Source organism: Neolamprologus multifasciatus, chromosome 3 (assembly GCF_963576455.1).
Source record: "Neolamprologus multifasciatus chromosome 3, fNeoMul1.2, whole genome shotgun sequence".
Taxonomy (NCBI): Eukaryota; Metazoa; Chordata; class Actinopteri; order Cichliformes; family Cichlidae; genus Neolamprologus; species Neolamprologus multifasciatus.
The window spans coordinates 39,402,533-39,411,425 of NC_140441.1; the positions used below are offsets into that span (position 1 = coordinate 39,402,533).

Below are 8,893 nucleotides of genomic sequence, written 5' to 3' on the forward strand. Positions count from 1 at the left end.
ATTAAGGAGTCAGTAGTAGTCCAGTGGTGGCACGTTTGCCATTCTGCTAAGAATTGTTTGGAAAGATTTCTGATGAAGTTCCTGCTTTGGGGTTTTGGTTTTGTTTTTTTGGTTGATGGATTCATTATTTATTCAAAATGGCAACCCAACATGAGGTCAGCAGTTCTCTATGGTGTGAATAATGTGTATAGTTGTCTATCTAAACCTTCAAACTATAGTTACATGTATTACATTCAGGTTTATTTGGGGGTGTTGAATAAAATATTTGGTTTTATCATTGGGAAATAGCAGAATTTCATTTTGTTTTTTAAGAGCTCAAATGTATCTGTTTAATTCACTCATCAGGTGTTTAATGGACAGACGTGAGTCAGTTCTTCATAGTCTATTTATAAATTAGTTAAACAAAAGTTCCATTTGTGACATTTAAATTTGGAAGCTTCTGTCAACCCACAACATGCAGTATGGGAACCTATAAATGACAATCAAACCAGCCATCCTTAGATTTCCAAAGCAAACACATTCATCACAAAGGGAGTGGGAAAATTAGCACAGAAAAAAATAAGAGTTTGGTACATTGAGACAATGAAAACATTTGTGAGCTCATCAGCAGAAAAAGACTTCAGCGAGAAATAAACAAAAGGCACAAGTGATGGATGATTACAGGATCCTTTTCATGGTAAAGAAAAGACAACATATGTTTGAACAATACCCAGGAGGAAGGCATACAATTATCCAATCCGGTCATAAAAACAAGACCTCAGGTGAAATTCTGAGGGTTTAGCACAAGTTGCAAAAGAACATTAATTAGCCGGAAAAACAGAAACGCCAGATAGGCAGATATAAGTGACAACACCTTATGCCAGGATAACTGGAAGAAAAAAGCATGAAGACATAAAATACATTGGAAACAATGTTGTACGCTGGTGCCTTACTGATGATTCAGATGATCCTTAAATGTATTGAATCATATTCTCCTTTAGCTTTAAGCCAAAGAAAGTAGAAGTGACAGTGTTTACCAGTTAAAATGGACACTGAGTGAAAACAATCCAGGAAATTTTGAGAGAAAAGAAGTGACAAGAATATTTTGCAGTGGTGTGTGATGGTAAATGAAAACCCGCTGACCACAACCAAGCTGCACTGCACTAGTGAAGACAAACCTTTAGACAGTGGGAATATTTTCTAGTGGTGCATGATCATAAAGTCCTTTAAGAGCTAAAGAAAGTTCCTAACTTCAGCTTGATGGAGCTACATTTCACCAATAAAGACAGAACTAAAGACAGAAATTGAAACTGTTCTTTGGGTTTTAGACTAAGGAACCCGTCAGCTGAGGGGTGGTGAGTCTATCTCAACTGTCAGAGGGTAAGAGCCAGGGCACACAGTGGACAGGTTTGCAAACTGTTGCAGGGCTAACACAGAGTAACAGAAAACCATTCACAACTACAACCAATTTTGAATCACTTACTTAACCAAATGCATGCCAGAGTACCCAGAGAGGACCCATGCAAAATCAAAGACAGTTAAAAACGGAACGTCCTTGCTGTGAACGAATGGTGCTAACCACAGTACAACCGAGCTAACAGCCTACAAATTAATTCTTCATAAATTGATCAAATAAACTCTCAACTTAAAGCTGAAGCTCTCCAATTTATGCCCACATTACAACAGCTAGGGTAGCACAGTGGTGCTATGGTTAGCACTCTTGCCTGAGTTCGACTCGACTGCCTTGTTCTCTGGTACTTCGGCTTACGGAATACCTTTGATAGCTGGCATAGGCTCCAAAGGGCGAGCCAACCCTGATAAGTGGAAGAGAATGGATAGATAACAATGACTAACTGTACTATAGACCTGTTTGTAAAACAAAAATCAATAACTTACTCACATGTAGCCAAGTCTGACACCACTTGCATTTGTATTTATATATACACTATGACCTTCAGCAAACATAATTTCCCATGAGCCTTGGTGGTAAATGTCACAACTTGATATCATTATCCAAGACCTCTCTGGCTTTCTGTGGTGCTTAAAGGCCCCAAACAGTTATTGATACTAAAGATATAAAGATCTTAAATCTTTGAAAACTATTATGAAATTCCCTTTTTGTTTAAAAAGGAGAAAAGCAACTAGTCGCTGACATTTTAACAAAGCAGTGTTATGCTGAGTGAACGGACTCTATGGCAGAACACACAGAAGCGCAGAAAATGCAAGGAGTGCTCTTTATTTGTGGTGTCAAAATTATATGAAATTATACAGAGGGACAAACAGAGGGAAACCAGGGGAGGACGCTGACACGTATTCGGAGGGAAAGGGGTTACCCGCGCACGCAGGGTGGATCTATAAGAAAAAGAAAAACGAAACTTTAGAGGGAGATGCCAAACCACCGGTAAGAAACAGCAACAAACATGGGGAGAGTTGGAGAGCTCACTTGTCACACTGGCTGTACGGGCTCGGGCGGGGATTCTCGGGATGTGGGAGAAACGCTGTAATTGATCTCCGTAGTGATCCCGGAAATGCGGCTTCACAAACAGCTGATAGGTAAGCGGGTGATGGATCCGGCTGAGGATACAAGACAACAGGTAAGCAAACAAAATCCCAGACATAGGTTGGCCTTAATGCACACCGCGGAGAATTAAACACGTTACCACTCGAGGAGGTGGCAATACTCCGACACCAGACGTCAGTCGCGCTGCTCCTAAGTAACGCTCCATCAAATGACGTCTGATGCACCGCCGGTGTGTCAGCATCCCGTGACACACCACCCCGCCTACCTGAGCTGAAAACAGAAGCAGACCCCGTGACACCACACCAGAGAAACCCCACCAACTCCTAACAAGCAGAGGAGGAAATTGTGCATTTTCAGCAGCAATCCATATTTGGGGCAGCAGCATTTCTCCAGCTGTCTCCAGGGTGTGCAAGAGTAAATGAGATGTTGCAGAACGACCTTCATTATGAAACATACAGTAATTGAGAAAATAAAGACATTTTGCCTCTCAGCGTTAACTGGGTTCATCAACTCATGTCAAGTGTGGATTGAACTACATTAGAGCATATGAAAATTTTCCTCTACAGACACATTGCCTCTTTTGCAGCATCCTTCTGGCTAACACAGTCTTTAACCCGCCTTCCAATCAGATTCATTTCATCAGGGATTAATTTCTACAGTTTCTCACCGGCACAGTTTTGTTTTTTTTACTGCAGATTAGTGTTCATTTATATTCTGTACTGAGCTTTTTTTCATTTTTAATTCATAATTTTTACACCTTAATGTTCACTCAAGTCTGGATGTGATAGTTGGTGACTAAGTTAGGTATAATTGTAGTAAATGATGGAAGATTTCATGGACATAAGCAAAAAAATCAAGGCTAAAGTCCAACAAAAGTAAACCATTGAAGAAAACAAGAGGCACTAAAATGGTTTTACTTGTATAAAAAGTCCCTGCTTCAAAGCACAAGCCCACTGAATGTCAATGATATCCTCCTTTGACTTAAAAAAAAGGATTGGATCTAAATAAAACAGCAACAAGCAATTTCCAGAAGGTCAGTGCCTATATTAAATCCAGCAGAATGCATTCTCCTCTCTGTTTGGAAACAAAGCGTGCTCATTGTTCTGCTTTTCATAAAGTGGTGTAGCACTAAACAGTGTGTCAAGTGAAACCTTGTATTGCCTTGTCATTATTATTAACAATAACAATAGTGGATCGGATGTGATCTTCTGCTACACTTTGTGACAAACATACCACTCAGACCTGCAGGCAGTACATCTACTGATATAATGGGAAGTTTGAATGTTAACAGAAAACCTATTTCCCATCAAAATAGATGTGAAAATAGATTTAGTAAGCTCCGTAGAGCCGAATGGTTGAGCTAAACAAGAAGAAAATAAAATAAAAGGGGAGATAAAAAAGAAGAAACCAGAGAACAAATAAGGATTTATCTTTCTTCAGTATTAGGGTTACTTGAGGATGAAGGAGAGGAGGTACAATACACACATCTGCTAAACAAACCTTTCCACACAGTCAGACACACTGCAGTCTCCCCCCCGATTCCCCTTCATGTCTGTGTAACGATCAAAGTGCTTCAGTACCTGCAGAGAGGCATCAGAAATGTATTTCCTTTGTGTCTCTTTGAGGAAGAATCGTGTTGCTTAAGATCAAGAGCCAGCTGTTAATACTTTCTTTTTTAGAAGATTTTCTGATGTGGACAATTCCAGATCTATCTGTGCAGAGCATCTGGTCTGCACTTTCAACCAGGATCAAGATTATGTTTGTTAATTTAGTATAATGTGGAAAAATATTTAAAAGAACCAAACTATCGGTAGTAATATAGTCCAATATTGGGTAACCAGTGTTTCACCCCAAACAATGTCTTCCTCTTTCAGCTGGTCGCTTTAGGGGTCGCCACAGTCGATGATCTTCCTCCATCACACCCTGTCCTTAGTATCCTTCTCTGTCACACCAAATCTCTTCATTACATCAACAAATCTTCTTTGTAGTCTTCCTCTTTTCCTCCTGCCTGGCACAGAGTCAACTTCTAAAGAGCTTACTCTGCGTCATCCCAGCCCTGAAGTCCTTACTAATTCCTTTTTTCTGCTGGTTATATTTTTGTTTGCTGTTAACATGCCTGCCTGTAGTTATCTCCACCAGTCAGAACTAACACTGTTTCATTTATGGGCATCTCAGAGGCATCACATGGCAAAGACACTTCAAGAATTTAGAATATAAGTCTGCATGTGAATTTCTTGATGCCAAAAGCAGTGTTTGTTGTATAAAGATACGGTGTTGTGACTTTGATGTCACTAGCCACACCCAGGCCTTATTATCGTTGGACCTGTTGAAAAGAGAAATATAGAACCTGTCTGACAAACTTGAGCAGGCTAAAAGATTTCAAAAAGCAACACATCATGTTTCGATCTAAAGACACACCTGAGAAACAAAATAACTGATATCTATCAGTCTGTAAAGGGTTAAAAAGCCATTTATAAGGCTTTCGGACTCTAGCAAGAAAAATTGGAGCAATTGTGAACTTTCCCAAGACTCACCAGCCTTAAAAAATATTCCAAATACACATTGATGATTCATTGAGGAGTTCACAAATGAAGCCAGAACAGAACATGAGTCAACAATAGAAAAGAGACTGGGCAAAAATGGCATCTATGGGACAGATCCAAGGTGGAAACTACTGCTAGCCTCACTGCACATTTCCCAAAACACATCTTGATGGTCCCCAAGACTTTTGGGAAAATGTTGTGTGGACTGATGAGATGAAAGTTGAACACTTGGGAAGGTTTGAGTCCCGTTACATCTGACATGAAACTAACACAGCATTTCATGAAAATCATACCAACAGTCAAACATGTTGGTGATACTGTGATGGTCTGGGACTGTTTTGCTGCTTCATGACCTGAATGACTTGATTCTTGACTTGATTCTGCTCTCTGTCAGAAAATCCTGAAGGAGAATCTACGGCTACGTCAAGGACATCATTGAACTCAATTCATGCCCTGAAGCTCAAGCACACTTGGGTTATCTAGCGGGACACCAGCAAGTCCACCTTTGCTTAAGGTCATGTCAAAGCATTTTTTTAACTGTTCAGACAATTCATACTTGAAAAACCTCCAATATCGACCAAAATTCTTCCACAGTGATGTGAAACACTTACTGCCAATTATCACAAATGCTTGATTGCAGTTCTTTCTCCCAGAGGTAGCACAACCAAGTTTTTAGCTTTAGGGGCAATTATTTAGCCACTGCACCGTATTTTTCTTAGTGTCAATGAGCAGTCTAAGCAGAAGTCCCCAGCCCTTCCTTTGCCTGGACACCTTCTCCAGCTCTTCTGGTGCATACTAAGGCCTTCCCAAGACAGGTGATAGGCATCTCTTCAGCATTTCCCAAGATCTACCCCAAGATCTCCTTTTAGTTTGACATGCGCTAAATACTTTATCTGACTTCTTCCAGTGTGAAGGAGCATCCTGAATGGCTTAACTCCCTATCCAATCTCTAAGGGTTAGCCAGAATTCCTCTTTCAACTGTTTGTATCCAGAATTGGATTCTGTCAGTTGACTGAAGCACTGGGTGAGGACTGGATTCAGCGTGCAAGTTGTGTCATCACAATCGTGTCATCTCTCAAAACAATTCAGCATTTTCTGTTAAACCTGCCTGAATCTCCAGAGTTTGGTGGCATGTCAACATACTGACACCAAGACACTAATTTTCATTAGTACAGAAAGTCCTCTAAACCAAGCAGGATCACACTATGTTAGTTTTTATATTTAAACATGAAATTATAGCCTACAAAAAAACAATCAAACAAAAAAACTATAAATACCTATAATTAAAATGTTTGTTTACCTGCAATATAAACACATGAAATTTCATTCAGCTTGCAAATCTGTATAATGGCCTTAATTTCTTTTTCTCTCAAAAATAGACACTGTGGAAAATTAAATCCAAAAATGTTTATTTCATCATGAAACTCAGGCACAGCTGGATTCTTGAGGAGGAGGATTAAGAGTGGTTAGCATTCATGAGGGCAAAGGCAGCTTTCACTGCTGTCTTAATGTCACAGCTCACCCACTCTGTGTGTGCGTGTGTGTTTTTATTGCCAAGGTTTTTAAGGTGTGTGACCTTTTGTTTCAGAAAGATGGACTTTCCCTTAAGAGAAGAAGAAGCACTTTTAATGGAACTCAGCTACACACAAACACACTTTTTTTTATAGAGATGGCAGTAAGACTCAAGCATATGCACACACACCATATATGCAGGGCTCTAGGCTCCCAGCAAAATGAGTCAAAAACAGTGACTATATCGCAAACATGGATGTATCCAGTGTGATATCATCTGTTGGTTTTTGACAATTATCTACATTTTAGATCTTCTGCTTTGATTCTTAAAACTCACATATCTATAGTGGCACTGATTGTTTCCCCAGAAAAAACCCTCATCCCAACACAAATATAATGTTATTGATCCTTTTTCGTGAGGCTCATTATTTTTACCTTCAACAAAACATTTTTCGACTAATTCATTGGAAAGCATCTTACAATAGAACTTTATATGAAAAAGTTGGTAAATATTAAGTCCTTCCTCATTTCCTTATGCTAATTTTTTAACCTGATTGAATAAAATCATCCTCTTTTTCCACTTATGTAAAGGTGGGTCACTTTGGTTGTAACAGTGCAGTCAAAATGACCTTTTTCCCAAAAAATATTTTTCTGTTCTCCTGGGGAATCAAGAAACACTCGCAGGCCACATGAGATATGCCTGGTGTGATAGACTCCAGCCTCTATGGATCTTGCGCTCAGAGCATGCTCCTGTGCTGCTATATATATGTACGTATATATATATATATATATATATATATATATACATACATACACATATATATATATACATACATACACAAACATAGATAGATAGATAGATAGATAGATAGATAGATAGATAGATAGATAGATAGATAGGTTGTGTGTAGTGAGAATGATTCCCCTTTTTGTGAATATAAGGTCCAAAGACATGCTTGGTTTTTCAAAACTGGCTGTAGTTTTGACTCTGACTGAGGCTGATTGTCTCTTGTTGTTAGTCCCGTGATGGTCTGATGACCCGGGAAAGGCTCCAGCCCCACTGTGGGGGAGCACCCTGAACTGGATCAGCGGTTAAGAAAATGGATGGATGGATAAATATACTCTAATGCAGGATATTTGTCAGACTTTATAACTGGAGGCTTGTTTTTTGGAGCTAATTATCGGTCACAAAAACAGGAACTAACTTTTAATGAAATATACTTTCTGTTTTTCCAGTAAATAAGAGTTTAAAAATGCCAGCTGTGTTTATCTTAATAATTTAAAAAAAATAAAAGATTTTAAATTGTCTACACCAGTCTGACTTCAATTTCCTGTCACCAATCATTATGTAACCCCGGGTGTCACCTTTCCATTTTGGTGCGGAGCAAAATGTTATTTCCCATCTATATGTTCCCATGAAGGGAAAAAGAAAAAACAATAAAAGGTGGCAGCGTGGGGTGATGAAAAAAAGAAATCACTGCTCTGTATGTGGTTTTTAAATTTTTCTTATTTTTTGAATCGTCAGGTTGAGAAGCACCACAGAGTAAATGGAGACGGAGCTAATGATGGCGCTCAGACAGATGCTCCGCACTGGGTGTGCAGACGGGGGTGGTCAGTCAGACTGAAATGGGGTAATTTTAGCCTCTGAGCATCAGTAATGAGCTGGACACTGAGCGAGCAGTCACTCAAACCACAAACAGCACAAACAAGCACAGTTTCCTGTCAGACAGTAAGAGTAAACAGACTTACTCTGAGCTCTGGCGCTGGCATTTAATGTGAAGTTCAGAAAGACTTTCAAACAAGCCTGAGCAATGACTGTGAAAGAGACATAACAGCCTGCTAAATGTTCATCACAAAAACCCATTAATGGTGGCTCTGTACACTAACTGAGCTATTTTGTGAACAACCACAGGTAGTATATAAAAGATGGTATCACCTTTTGGGTTTGACTGCACATTTTCAAACCTCAAGCCATTTTTTCCCATTAAAAATCCTACATATGACAACAAAAGAACAAATAAGGTTGAGAGGTCCAGCTCAGTGAGTCCAATCTGATGAAATGAAGCCTAGCACTCATCTATTGTTATGAAGGGGGAAACTGTCTATAGAGTTTCAGTTTTTTGGCTCTTCCCCTTTGGTTTAATTTTTAAGTCACTTATGCTAAATAGACTCCAATTTGTTCATGTAAATGGGGAGTCTTCTTCACAGACCAAGATCAAATATGGAGTTCCACAAGGTTCTGTGCTAGGACCAATTCTTTTTATATTATACATGCTTCCTTAAGCCGCATTTGAAGTCATAGTATGCATTTTCATTGCTATCCTGGAACAGGCCCCAT

At 39.3% G+C, this 8,893-nt stretch overlaps 1 long non-coding RNA gene across 1 annotated transcript; it reads right to left on the reverse strand.

Moving 5' to 3' along the window:
- Nucleotides 1-2,199: 2,199 nt before the first annotated feature.
- Nucleotides 2,200-3,629, reverse strand: LOC146523118 (uncharacterized). The gene is made up of 3 exons (XR_014873065.1): nucleotides 2,640-3,629; nucleotides 2,423-2,553; nucleotides 2,200-2,331 (listed from the first exon to the last, which is right to left on the reverse strand). It is a non-coding gene; the product is annotated as an uncharacterized LOC146523118 (long non-coding RNA).
- Between the last annotated feature and the right edge of the window lie 5,264 nt (nucleotides 3,630-8,893).